The sequence below is a fragment of the Scyliorhinus torazame genome, chromosome 18 (genome assembly GCF_047496885.1).
Source record: "Scyliorhinus torazame isolate Kashiwa2021f chromosome 18, sScyTor2.1, whole genome shotgun sequence".
Taxonomy (NCBI): Eukaryota; Metazoa; Chordata; class Chondrichthyes; order Carcharhiniformes; family Scyliorhinidae; genus Scyliorhinus; species Scyliorhinus torazame.
Window position 1 is genome coordinate 27,879,188 of NC_092724.1, and position 14,749 is coordinate 27,893,936.

Here is a 14,749-nt window from a genome sequence, read left to right on the forward strand (position 1 = left end):
CTGCGGGGCTTACGTGAGCACGATGCTAAGCTCGCTGATGGGAGCTGAGGCCCCTTTGGGCCCCTTAGAAGTGGAGGGGGCTCATCGGGTCCCTGCGAGGAGACCAAAGGCGGGAGAACCACCTAGGGCGACAATCGTGCGATTTCACCGCTTTAATGATAGAGAAGTGGTTCTGAGATTGGCCAAAAAGGTACGGAGTAGTAGATGGGAGAATGCGGTGGTACGGGTGTACCAGGATTGGAGTGCGGAGGTGGCGAGAAGGAGGGCGAGTTTTAATCGAGCCAAGGAGGTGCGACACAAGAAGAAGGTGTAGTTCGGGATGCTGCAGCCGGCGCGACTATGGGTCACGTACCAGGAGAGACATCACTACTTCGAAACGGCGGAAGAAGCATGGACCTTTATTAAAGACGAGAAACTGGATCGGAACTGAGGGACTGATCTTAGAGGGGAAATGGCACTGTCGATGTATATAGGGATGTAAATTGGGAAGGGGGGGGACACTAAGAAATGTGGGCGCCGGTGGGGGGGAAAGAAGAGACATAGGCGGAGGATGAGGAATGGGAGTGGGGCGGGGGAGGGAGCTGCGCCACAAGGGGTGGGACAGCTATAGAGAATATGGAGCCTACTGTCCTTGTTCCCGCGCCAGAAAGGTGATGGCGGGAAGATAGGCGCAAGGTAGATGGGAGTTCCCCACACGGGGGGGTCAAGGAGTGAGCAGGAGAAGCCGGGGTCAGTTGAAGTCAGCTGACTTTCGGAAGTAATATGGGGGGAGCAATCACGCTAGATGGGGATCTAGCGGGGTGGGGGGGGGGGGCGGGGAAGGGGGGGAATAACTGGGTTGCTGCTGCAGAAATCAAAGAGGAACTGGCTAAAGAAAGGGTGGTCGGGGCTGGAATGCGCCGCCTGGGGAACGAGTGGGAGCGCGGAATTGGGACGTGGGACTGGTTTAGAGAGGGCGATGGCTAGTCGACACGAGAAGGGGGCAGGTAGCCCCCCAGTGCGGCTGATCACGTGGAACGTGAGAGGCCTAAATGGACCGATTAAAAGGGCCCGAGTGTTCGCGCACTTGAAAGGACTGAGGGCAGACGTGGCTATGCTCCAGGAGACGCACCTGAAGGTGGCGGACCAAGTTAGGTTAAGGAAAGGATGGGTGGGACAGGTGTTCCACTCAGGGCTGGATGCAAAGAATAGAGGGGTGGCCATACTGGTGGGGAAACGGGTATCATTCGAAGCTAGGAGCATTGTAGCAGATAGTGGAGGCAGATATGTGATGGTGAGTGGCAGACTGGAGGGAACGGAGGTCGTGTTGGTTAACGTATATGCCCCGAATTGGGATGATGCGGGATTCATGAAGTGGATGCTGGGACGTATCCCGGACCTGGAGGTAGGAAACTTGATAATGGAGGGAGACTTCAACACCGTGCTGGACCCAGGGTTAGATAGATCCAGATCTAAGACCGGAAGAAGGCCGGCAGCGGCCAAGCTGCTTAAGGGGTTTATGGACCAAATGGGGGGAGTGGATCCATGGCGATTTGTTAGACCGAAGGCCAAGGAGTTCTCCTTCTTCTCCCATGTCCACAAGGTGTACTCCCGGATAGATTTTTTTGTTTTGGGAAGGTCACTGATCTCGAGGGCGGAAGAAACTAAGTATTCAGCCATAGCTATCTCGGATCATGCCCCACATTGGGTGGACCTGGAACTAGGAGAGGAGAGGGAGCAGCGTGCACTCTGGCGATTAGATGTGGGATTGTTGGCGGATGAGGGAGTCTGTGGAAGGGTGCAGGGATGTATCGAGAGATACCTGGAGGCCAATGACGACGGGGTGGTCCGAGTGGGAGTGGTATGGGAAGCACTAAAGGCGGTGGTCAGAGGAGAGCTGATCTCCATCAGGGCCTACAAAGGGAAAACAGAGGCCAAGGAAAGGGAAAGATTACTGGGGGAGATCTTAAGGGTGGATAAAGAATATGCGGAGACCCCGGAGGAGGGACTGTACAGGGAGAGACGACGACTCCAGACGGAGTTTGACCTTCTGACCACCAGGAGGGCGGAGGTGCTGTGGAGGAAGGCACAGGGGATGAGATATGAATATGGGGAAAAGGCTAGTCGCCTGTTGGCCCATCAGCTGCGAAAGAGGACAGCGGCGAGGGAGATAGGGGGAATTAGAGACGAAAAGGGAGCTACGGTGCGGAGAGCATGGAAGATAAACGAGGTGTTTAAGACCTTTTACGAAAGACTTTATAGGTCTCAACCCCTGGAGGGAAAAGAGGAGATGTGGCAGTTTTTGGACCAATTAAGGTTCCCGAGGGTGGAGGAGCAGGAGGTGGAAGGCCTGGGGGCACCAATTGGGGTGGACGAGGTTACCAAGGGGCTGGGGAACATGCAGGCAGGGAAGGCCCCGGGACCAGATGGGTTCCCGGTGGAATTTTATAGAAAATATGTGGACTTGCTGGCCCCGCTGTTGGTGAGGACTTTTAACGAGGCCAGGGAAGGGGGGACTCTACCCCCGACAATGTCGGAGGCGACGATATCGCTAATTTTGAAGCGGGATAAAGATCCGCTGCAGTGCGGGTCCTATAGGCCTATTTCACTGCTAAATGTGGACGCCAAGTTGCTAGCAAAGGTGCTGGCATCGAGGATAGAGGACTGTGTCCCGGGGGTGGTGTACGAAGACCAGACAGGATTCGTAAAGGGGAGACAACTAAATGTCAACGTGCGACGGCTATTAGGGGTGATAATGATGCCCCCAGCAGAGGGGGAGGCAGAGATAGTGGCGGCAATGGATGCAGAGAAGGCATTTGATAGGGTGGAGTGGGGGTACCTATGGGAGGTGCTGAGGAGGTTCGGGTTCGGGGATGGGTTTGTTAGCTGGGTCAAACTCCTCTATGGGGCCCCAACGGCAAGTGTGGTCACGGGTTGGCACAGATCGGAGTATTTCCGACTATACCGGGGAACAAGACAGGGATGCCCGCTATCTCCATTACTGTTCGCGTTGGCAATTGAACCACTAGCCATGGCGCTGAGAGACTCCAGAAAATGGAGAGGGGTGATTAGAGGGGGAGAAGAACACCGAGTGTCACTCTACGCGGATGACCTACTGTTGTATGTGACGGACCCAGTGGGAGGATGACAGAGGTCATGCAGATATTGAGGGAGTTCGGAGATTTCTCGGGATATAGGCTTAACATGGGGAAGAGTGAACTTTTCGGGGTACACCCTGGGGACCAGAGTAGAGGGATAGATGGCCTGCCTTTAAGGAAAGTGGAAAGAAACTTTCGATACCTGGGGATTCAGATAGCCAGGAGCTGGGGAACCTTGCACAGACTTAATCTGACACGACTGGTGGAACAAATGGAAGAGGACTTCAAGAGGTGGGACATGCAGCCACTGTCACTGGCGGGCAGAGTGCAGGCAATTAAGATGATGGTCCTCCCGAGGTTCCTATTTGTATTCCAATGTCTCCCTATACTGATCACTAAGGCCTTCTTTAAAAAAATAGACAGGAGCATCACGAGCTTCGTGTGGGCAGGGAAAGTTCCGAGGGTAAGGAGGGGGTTCTTACAACGTAGTAGAGACAGAGGGGGACTGGCGCTGTCGAATTTGGGCGACTACTACTGGGCCGCCAATGTGGCGATGATCCGTAAATGGATGATAGAGGGAGAGGGAGGGGCGTGGAAAAGATTAGAGAGAAAGTCCTGTAAAGGGACGAGTCTAGAGGCGCTGGTGACAGCGCCACTACCGTTCTCACCAAAAATATTTACCACAAATCCAGTGGTGGCGGCAACATTAAATATTTGGGGGCAATGGAGGCGACAGAGAGGTGTGCTGGGAGCCCTGGTGGGGTCCCCAATTAGGAACAATCATAGGTTTGCCCCAGGGAGGATGGATGGAGGATTCCAGAGCTGGCACCAGTTGGGAATTAGGAGGGTGGGAGATGTATTTATAGACGGGATGTTTGCGAGCTTGGGAGCGTTGGAGGAAAAGTATAAGCTGCCCCGGGGAAATTTCTTTAGGTATATGCAGGTGAGGGCGTTCACAAGACAACAGGTGAGGGAATTTCCATTGCGCCCGACACAGGGGATCCAGGATAGAATGCTCTCGGGGGTGTGGGTCGGGGAGGGCAAGGTGTCAGAGATATACCGAGAGATGAGAGAAGAGGGGGAGGAGCTGGTGGGCGAACTGAAAGGAAAGTGGGAAGAAGAGCTCGGGGAGGAGATAGAGGAGGGTCTGTGGGCTGATGCCCTAAGCAGGGTAAATGCCTCTTCCTCGTGTGCCAGGCTTAGCCTGATTCAATTTAAGGTGCTACATAGAGCACACATAACGGGAGCGAGGTTGAGCAGGTTCTTCGGAGTGGAGGACAAGTGTGGGAGGTGCGGGGGAAGCCCGGCAAACCGCACACATATGTTTTGGTTGTGCCCGGCACTGGAGGGGTATTGGAGGGGAGTGACGGGAGTGATTTCGAAGGTGGTTAAGGTCCGGGTCAAACCAGGCTGGGGGTTAGCTTTATTTGGAGTTGCGGATGAGCCGGGAGTGCAGGAGGCGAAAGAGGCCGATGTCGTGGCCTTTGCGTCCCTAGGAGCCCGGCGTAGGATTTTACTCGTGTGGAAGGAAGCGAAACCCCCCGGACTGGAGGCCTGGATAAACGATATGGCGGGGTTCATAAAACTGGAGCAGATTAAGTTTGCGCTGAGAGGATCGGCTCAAGGGTTCACCAGACGGTGGCAACCGTTCCTCGACTACCTAGCGGAACGTTAGAGGGAAGATAGATGACCAGCAGCAGCAACCCAGGGGGGAGGGGGATGGGGGGGGGGGGGAGGGGGAAGGGGAGGAGGAGGGGGAGGGGGAAGGGGAGGGAGGAGGAGGGGGAGGGGGAAGGGGAGGGAGGGGGGAAGGGGAGGGAGGGGGAGGGGAGGGGAGGGAGGGGGGGGAAGGGGAGGGAGGGGGGGAAAGTTTCATTTTATGTTTTTTGGTTAGTTTACCATGTTAGTTAGTTACTCTCTATTAGATTGTAGTTATCATGTTACTTGTACTGTTAAATTTTCTTTATATTTGATGTGTAAGGGGAAAAAATTGTGAATGAAAAATTTCAATAAAATATATTTTAAGAAAAAGAAAGCAGGGCAGGTTTTGTTTTATTTGTTCATGGGATGTGGGTGTCGCTGGCAAGGCCAGCATTTATTGCCCATCCCTGAGGGCATTTAAGAGTCAACCACATTGCTGGATCTGGAGTCACATGTCGGCCAGACCGGGTAAGGACAGCAGATTTTACATAGAATTTACAGTGCAGAAGGAGGCCATTCGGCCCATCGAGTCTGCACCGGCTCTTGGAAAGAGCACCCTACCCAAGGTCAACACCTCCATCCTATCCCCATAACCCCGTAACCCTACCCAACACTAAGGGCAATTTTGGACACTAAGGGCAATTTATCATGGCCAATCCACCTAACCCGCACATCTTTGGACTGTGGGAGGAAACCGGAGCACCCGGAGGAAACTCACGCGCACACAGGGAGAATGTGCAGACTCCACACAGACAGTGACCCAAGCCGGAATCGAACCTGGGACCCTGGAGCTGTGAAGCAATTGTGCTAACCACTGTGCTACCGTGCTGCCCGAATTTTGCCAGGATGTTGCCTGGGCTGGAAAGTTTTAGTTATGAAGAGAGATTGGATAGACTGGGGCTGTTTTCCTTGGAGCAGAGGAGACTGAAGAGGGACATGATTGAGGTGTATAAAATTATGAGGGGCATAGATAAAGTGGACAGGAAGAAATGCTTCCCGGTGGTGGAGGGATCAATGACCAGGGGACATAGATTTAAGGTAAGGGGCAGGAGGTTTAGAGGGGATGTGAGGAAAAGCTTTTTCACCCAGAGGGTGGTGGGAGTTTGGAACTCACTGCCTGAAAGGGAGGTGGAGGCAGAGACCCTCATAACATTTGGCCATTTGGTGTAGGTACAGCCACAGTGCTGGCAGGGAAGGAGTTCCACGATTTTGGACCTAGCAACAGTGAAGGAACGGCGCTGTATTTCCAAGTCAGGATGATGAGTGACTTGGAGGGCAGCCTTCAGGTAGTGGTGTTCCCATGTATCTGCTGACCTGGTCCTTCTAGTGGTCACATGTTTGGAAGGTGCTGCCTATGAAGCCTTGGCGAGATGCAACGCATCTTGTAGATGGTACCCATGGCTGCTGCTGTGCGTCGGTGGTGGAGGGAGTGAATGTTTGTTGAAGAGGTGCCAATCAAGCGGGGCTGCTTTGTCCTGGATGGTGTTGAACCTCTTCAGTGCAGTTGGAGCTGCGCCCACCCAGGCAAGGGGAGAGTATTTCAACACACTCCTGACTTCTGCCCTGAAAATGGTGGACAGGCTTTGGGGAATCGAGGTGAGTTATTTGCTGCAGGATTCCTAGCCGCTGAACCACTCTTGTAGCCATAGTATTATATGGCTAGTCCAGTTCAGTTTATGGCCAATGGCAACTCCCAGGATGTTGATAGTGGGGGATTCAGCGATGATAACACCATTGAATATCAAGGGGCAATGGTTAGACCCTTTCTTGTTGGAGATGGTCATTGCCTGACACGCGTGATACAAATGTTACTTGCCACTTGTCAGCCCAAGCCTGGATATTGTATAGGTCTTGCTGCATTTTGGCTGGACTGCTTCAATATCTGAGGAGTCAGGAAGTGTGCTGAACATTGTGCAGTCATCTGCAAACATCTCCACCTCTGACCTTGTGATGGAAGAGTGGTCATTGATGAAGCAGCTGAAGATGGCTGGGCCTAGGACACTGCCCTGAGGAACTCCTGCAGTCATTTCCTGCAGCTGAGGTGATTGACCTCCAACCACCACAACCATCCTCCTTTGTGTCAGGCCTAACACCGACCATTGTAGGTTTTTTCCCATGATTCTCATTGACTCCATTTTGTAGGGTTCCTCAACTCGTTTAAATGTTACCTTGATTGCCAAGTTATAAAACAGCAGAGGAATGACTGATGACGGAAATCCAATGACCACCCTATCCGCTGGCAGGAATCACTCCGACATGGATTTGCAGAGCTAGGATGTGACCTGGACCCCTGCACAGGAGAATTTTGTGCTCACTTCCCAATCTGGATCCAAAGCGACATTTTGCATAATGCCCAATATTTCAGAGGGGCAGCACGGTGGCACAGTGGGTTAGCACTGCAGTCTCACGGCGCCGAGGTCCCAGGTTCGATCCCGGCTCTGGGTCACTGTCTGTGTGGAGTTTGCACATTCTCCCCGTGTTTGCGTGGGTTTCACCCCCACAACCCAAAGATGTGCAGGCTGGGTGGATTGAATACACTAAAATTGCCCCTTAATTGGAAAAAATGAATTGGGTACACTAAATTTATAATTAAAAATATATATATATATTTCGGGTACACGAGATGTGCCCCCACTGTTAGCTGCACCTGTCTTGACTATTTCAAGTTAGGAAACCTCCTCCTGATCCTGAAGACGCTGCCAGAGTTATCATGGAATATTCCCGTTAGGAACACTTTGACATTTAGTTCAGGATGCTGCTCCCAAAGGATTTTGTCTCAAAGTTTGTATTTTATATTACCCATGTATAACATTTCAAATAATTACATACAATATGGCTAAATAGAAGTTAACCATTTCTCTCCTCTGGTTTGCAACTTGATCTCTGAGATATCAGATGCTGTCGTACTCGAAGCATAGTTTGTCAAGGCTATATACATCTGTGTTCTTCACACACAGTAACCGGAAGGACTGGTGACAAATTCAGCCTCTAGAAAAGCTGTGTGTAGTTCATTGCAGAAAACAAAGCATTATTGTAAATTAATAAGCTACAGTTTGCGAAAGAATCCTGAAAGAAATTCAGAAAATGCAAACAGATTCTCCATTTACGGACATACAAACAAATGAAATAGGAGCAGGTAGGCCATTCGGCCCCCTTGAGCCTATTTTGATTTTGATTTGATTTGATTTATTATTGTCACATGTATTAGTATACAGTGAAAAGTATTGTTTCTTGCATGCTGTACAAACAATGCATACCGTCCATAGGGAAGGAAGGAGAGACTGCAGAATATAATGTTACAGTTATAGCAAGGTGTAGAGAAAAGATCAACTTAATACGAGGTAGGTCCATTCAAAAGTCTGAGATGGTAGTAGGGAAGAAGCTGTTCTTGAGTCGGTTGGTACGTGACCTCAAACATTGGTATCTTTTTCCTGATGGAAGGAGGTGGAAGAGAGTATGTCCGGGGTGCGTGGGGTCCTTAATTATGCTGGCTGCCTTTCTGAGGCAGCGGGAATTATAGACAGAGTCAATGGATGGGAGGCTGGTTTGCGTGATGGACTGGGCTACATTCACGACCTTTTGTAGTTTCCTGCAGTCTTGGGCAGAGCAGGCTCCATACCAAGCTGTGATACAACCAGAAAAAATGCTTTCTATGGTGCATCTGTAGAAGTTGGTGAGAGTCGTAGCTGACATGCCAAATTTCCTTAGTCTTCTGAGAAAGTAGAAACTTTGCTGGGCTTTCTTAACTATAGTGATTTTCTTTGGTTTAAAAAAATATATATTTTATTAAAGTTTTCAAACACAATTTTTTCCCTTACAAATCAAAAAAATAAAAATAAAGGTAACATGATGTGGTGGTATGTATTAGGGGTCATGTGGGACTGTGAAGCCGTGATGCTATTGGCTGACAGATCCCAGGTCCTGGTTGGCTGTTGACTCCTGTCTCCGCCCTGAAGGCGGAGTATAAGAACCCGAGCTTCTCCCCGCCGCTTCATTCTGTTGCTGAACTGCTGGGGACAAGTCTCGCTTAATAAAGCCTCATCGACTTCATCTCTACTCGTCTCTCTCGTAAGTCATTGTGCGCTACAATTTATTAAGCAAGCTTAAAGGACTATGGAGCTCCGGATCGCCCCGGAATGCCTGCGGATCAGCCCCCACGCAGCGAACTCGGCAGCAGTTTTTAAACACTGGCAAGCTTGTTTTGAAGGCTACCTCCGAACGGCCCCCGGCCGGATCACAGAAGACCAGAAAATGCAGGTCCTGCATTCGAGGGTAAGCCCGGAAATTTACCCTCTCATAGAAGACGCAGAGGATTTCCCGACGGCGCTCGCAGCACTGAAGAGCATCTACGTTCGCCCCGTGAACCAGGTCTACGCACGCTACCAACTCGCAACGAGACGGCAAAGTCCCGGAGAATCGTTAGAAGAATTCTACGCCGCGCTGCTAATTTTGGGACGGGGCTGCAGCTGCCCGCCGGTGAACGCGATTGAACACACGGACATGCTAATTCGCGATGCGTTTGTGGCAGGTATGAGCTCTCCCCAAATCCGCCAAAGACTTTTAGAAAGAGAGTCGCTAGGACTCTCAGAGGCACAGGCCATTGCAGCTTCCCTAGATGTGGCCTCGCAAAACGCCCGCGCCTACGGCCCCGACCGCGCGGCAGCCCCTTGGGCTCCGTGGACCCCCATCGCGACAAACCCCCCCCCTCCCTCACAAGCTTGTGCAGTTAAAGCGCCAGACCATCCCGGGGGGGCCCGCTGCTATTTCTGCGGGCAAGCGAAACACCCCCGGCAGCGCTGCCCGGCCCGCGCAGCTATTTGCAAAAGCTGCGGCAAGAAGGGCCATTACGCGGCTGTGTGCCGTTCCCGGGGGGTCGCCGCAATCCCCGGAGAAGAACGAGCCCAGCGCATCCCAAACGCTCCCCAACCCCCCCCCCAGCGCCCCATGTGCGACCCACGGGCGCCGCCATTTTGGGTCCCGGACACCACGAGGGGAGGATGGGCGCCACCATCTTGTGACCCCCCAGCCACGTGCGATTCATGGGGGTGGCCATTTTGTCCACCCCCGACCACGTGCAATCCATGGGGCGGCCATTTTGTCCACCCCCGGCCGCGTGCGATTCATGGACGCCTTGGATGACAACAAAGGACCCCAGCATCGACTGCTCCACGGAGTCCGAAGAAGACGCCGAGACACTACGACCACGACTGGCTTCGGTGACGCTGGATCAATCATGGCCCCGGACGCTCCAGACGACGACAACAACGGTGCTGATCAACGGACACGAGACACCGTGCCTGATCGACTCCGGGAGCACCGAAAGTTTCATTCACCCAGACACGGTAAGACGCTGTTTTCTGACCATCCATCCAAGTACGCAAAAGATTTCCCTAGCTGCAGGATCCCACTCCGTAGAGATCAAAGGGTTCTGCATCGCGAACCTAACGGTGCAAGGGAGGGAGTTTAAAAACTACAGGCTCTACGTCCTTCCCCAACTCTGCGCGCCCACATTACTGGGATTAGATTTCCAGTGTAACCTGCAGAGCCTAACATTTCAATTCGGCGGCCCAGTACCCCCACTCGCCATCTGTGGCCTCGCAACTCTCAAGGTTGAACCGCCGTCCTTGTTTGCAAACCTCACCCCGGATTGCAAACCCGTCGCCACTAGGAGAAGACGGTACAGCGCCCAGGACCGGATATTTATTCGGTCTGAAGTCCAGCGGTTGCTGAAGGAAGGCATAATCCAGGCCAGCAATAGTCCCTGGAGAGCCCAGGTGGTAGTAGTAAAGACCGGGGAGAAGCAAAGGATGGTCATAGACTATAGCCAGACCATCAACAGGTACACACAGCTAGATGCGTACCCTCTCCCCCGCATATCCGACATGGTAAATCGGATTGCCCAGTATAAGGTTTTCTCCACCGTGGACCTCAAGTCCTACCACCAGCTCCCCATCCGCCCAGGTGACCGCAAGTACACAGCCTTCGAGGCAGACGGGCGTCTATACCACTTCCTAAGGGTCCCATTTGGTGTCACGAACGGGGTCTCGGTCTTCCAATGGACCGAATGGTTGACCAGCACATGTTGCAGGCCACGTTCCCGTATCTCGACAACGTAACCATCTGCGGCCACGATCAGCAGGACCACGACGCCAACCTCCAAATATTCCTCCAGACCGCTAACGCCTTGAACCTCACATACAACGAGGAAAAGTGCGTTTTTAGCACAAACCGGTTGGCCATCCTGGGATACGTAGTGCGCAATGGGATAATAGGCCCCGACCCCGAACACATGCGCCCCCTTATGGAATTTCCCCTCCCCCACTGCTCCAAAGCCCTGAAACGTTGCCTGGGGTTCTTTCCATATTACGCCCAGTGGGTCCCCCAGTATGCAGACAAGGCCCGCCCGCTAATACAGACCACTACCTTCCCCCTGTCGACAGAGGCTCGCCAGGCCTTCAGCCGCATCAAAGCGGATATCGCAAAGGCCACGATGCGCGCCATCGACGAGTCCCTCCCCTTCCAGGTCGAGAGCGACGCCTCTGACGTAGCTCTGGCGGCCACCCTTAACCAAGCGGGCAGACCCGTGGCCTTTTTCTCCCGAACCCTCCACGCCTCAGAAATCCGCCACTCCTCAGTGGAAAAGGAAGCCCAAGCCATAGTGGAAGCTGTGCGACATTTGAGGCATTACCTGGCCGGCAGGAGATTCACTCTCCTCACCGACCAACGGTCGGTAGCCTTCATGTTCGATAATGCACAGCGGGGCAAAATTAAAAATGACAAGATCTTAAGGTGGAGGATCGAGCTCTCCACCTTCAACTACGAGATCTTGTACCGTCCCGGAAAGCTGAACGAGCCGTCCGATGCCCTATCCCGCGGCACATGTGCCAACGCACAAATAGACCGTCTCCAAGCCCTCCACGAGGACCTCTGCCACCCGGGGGTCACTCGGTTCTACCATTTTATAAAGTCCCGCAACCTCCCCTACTCTGTGGAGGAGGTCCGTACAGTCACCAGGAACTGCCACATCTGCGCGGAGTGCAAACCGCACTTTTTCATGCCGGATAGAGCGCACCTGATCAAGGCTTCCCGCCCCTTTGAACGCCTCAGTCTGGATTTCAAAGGGCCCCTCCCCTCCACCGACCGCAACACATACTTCCTGAACGTGGTGGACGAGTACTCCCGTTTCCCCTTCGCCATCCCCTGCCCCGACATGACAGCGGCCACAGTCATTAAAGCCCTTGGCACCATATTCACACTGTTCAGTTGCCCCGCATATATCCATAGCGACAGGGGGTCCTCCTTCATGAGTGACGAGCTGCGCCAGTTCCTGCTCAGCAAGGGCATAGCCTCGAGCAGGACGACCAGCTACAACCCCCGGGGGAACGGGCAAGTAGAGAGGGAGAACGGCACGGTCTGGAAGACCGTCCTACTGGACCTACGGTCCAGGGATCTCCCAGTTTCCCAGTGGCAGGAGGTCCTCCCGGACGCTCTCCACTCCATCCGGTCGCTGCTGTGTACCACCACTAACCAAACGCCTCATGAGCGCCTCCTTGTCTTCCCCAGGAAGTCCTCCTCCGGAACGTCGCTGCCGACCTGGCTGGCGGCCCCAGGACCCATCTTGCTCCGGAAACATGTGCGGGCGCACAAGTCGGACCCGTTGGTCGAGAGGGTTCACCTCCTCCACGCGAACCCGCAGTACGCCTACGTGGCGTACCCCGACGGCCGACAGGACACGGTCTCCCTGCGAGACCTGGCGCCCGCCGGCAACACACACACCCCCCCGACACCGATCATCCCCTCCCTGCCACCGGCACACCCCGCGACCGCCCCCTTCCTGGGAGGATCGGTCCTCCTCCCGTGCCCGCCCAGGAGTAAAACAGGAACAAACACCGAAACGCTCCCGGAGACGACAACGCCGGAACAATCACCTGCACCACCACCGGGGCTGAGGCGATTGACGAGGAAGACCAGACCGCCCGCTCGACTCGTGGCATCGGCGTGACACCAAGAATGTTGTTGGACTGTAACAAAATAAATTTTCTCTCACTAATATTGTAAATAGTTTCACAAACCTTGTACATAGCCCAGTGTAGGGCGAAAACTGTAATAACATGTCCGAAATTTCCTCCCAGGACCAGCCTTGTAAACCCCTACCACCATGCGAAGCACCACCCCGCCGGGTTCATTTTTAACAAGGGGTGAATGTGGTGGTATGTATTAGGGGTCATGTGGGACTGTGAAGCCGTGATGCTATTGGCTGACAGATCCCAGGTCCTGGTTGGCTGTTGACTCCTGGCTCCGCCCTGAAGGTGGAGTATAAGAACCCGAGCTTCTCCCCGCCGCTTCATTCTGTTGCTGAACTGCTGGGGACAAGTCTCGCTTAATAAAGCCTCATCGACTTCATCACTACTCGTCTCTCTCGTAAGTCATTGTGCGCTACACATGATAACTGCAATATAACATTGTGTAACTAACATGGTAAACTAACCAACTAACACGAAGTAATACTCCCCCCCCCGCCCCCTCTCCCCCTCCAAAAACCCAATCAATTTACCCCCCCTCCCTCCCCCCCCCCTCCCCTTGGGTTGCTGCTGCTGGCCATCTATCTTCCCTCTAACGTTCCGCTAGGTAGTCGAGGAACGGTTGCCACCGTCTGGTGAACCCTTGAGCCGATCCTCTCAGCGCAAACTTCATCTGCTCTAGTTTTATGAACCCCGCCATATCGTTTATCCAGGCCTCCAGTCCGGGGGGTTTCGCTTCCTTCCACATGAGTAAAATCCTACGCCGGGCTACTAGGGACGCAAAGGCCACGACATCGGCCTCTTTCGCCTCCTGCACTCCCGGCTCATCCGCTACTCCAAATATAGCTAACCCCCAGCCTGGCTTGACCCGGACCTTCACCACCTTCGAGATCACTCCCGTCACTCCCCTCCAATACCCCTCCAATGCCGGACACAACCAAAACATATGTGTGTGGTTCGCCGGGCTTCCCCCGCACCTCCCACACTTGTCCTCCACTCCGAAGAACCTGCTCAACCTTGCTCCCGTTCTGTGTGCTCTATACAGCACCTTAAATTGGATCAGGCTAAGCCTGGCACACGAGGAAGAGGAATTTACCCTGCTTAGGGCATCAGCCCACAAACCCTCCTCAATCTCCTCCCCGAGCTCTTCTTCCCATTTTCCCTTCAGTTCGCCCACCAACTCCTCCCCCTCTTCTCTCATCTCCCGGTATATCTCTGACACTTTGCCCTCCCCGACCCACACCCCCGAAAGCACCCTGTCCTGGATCCCTTGTGTCGGGAGCAGCGGAAATTCCCTCACCAGTTGTTTCGTGAACGCTCTCACCTGCATATATCTAAAGAAATTTCCCCAGGGCAGCTCATACCTTTCCTCAAGCGCTCCCAAGCTCGCAAACTTCCCGTCTATAAATAAATCTCCCACTCTCCTGATTCCTACCCGGTGCCAGCTCTGGAATCTTCCGTCCAGCCACCCTGGGGCAAACCTATGGTTGTTCCTGATCGGGGACCGAGGCTCCCAGCACACCCCTCTGTCACCTCCATTGCCCCAGATACTTAATGTTGCCGCCACCACTGGGTTCGTGGTAAATCTTTTTGGGGAGAGCGGTAGTGGCGCCGTCACCAGCGCTTTTAAACTCGTCCCTTTGCAGGACTTCATCTCCAACCTTTTCCACGCCGCTCCCTCTCCCTCTATCATCCATTTACGAATCATCGCCACATTGGCGGCCCAGTAGTAGTCGCCCAAATTCGGCAACGCCAGTCCCCCTCTGTCTCTACTACGTTGTAGGAACCCCCTCCTTACCCTCGGGGCCTTCCCTGCCCACATGAAGCTCGTGATGCTCCTATCTATTTTTTTAAAGAAGGCCTTAGTGATCAGTATAGGGAGACATTGGAACACAAATAGGAACCTCGGGAGGACCATCATCTTAATTGCCTGCACTCTGCCCGCCAGTG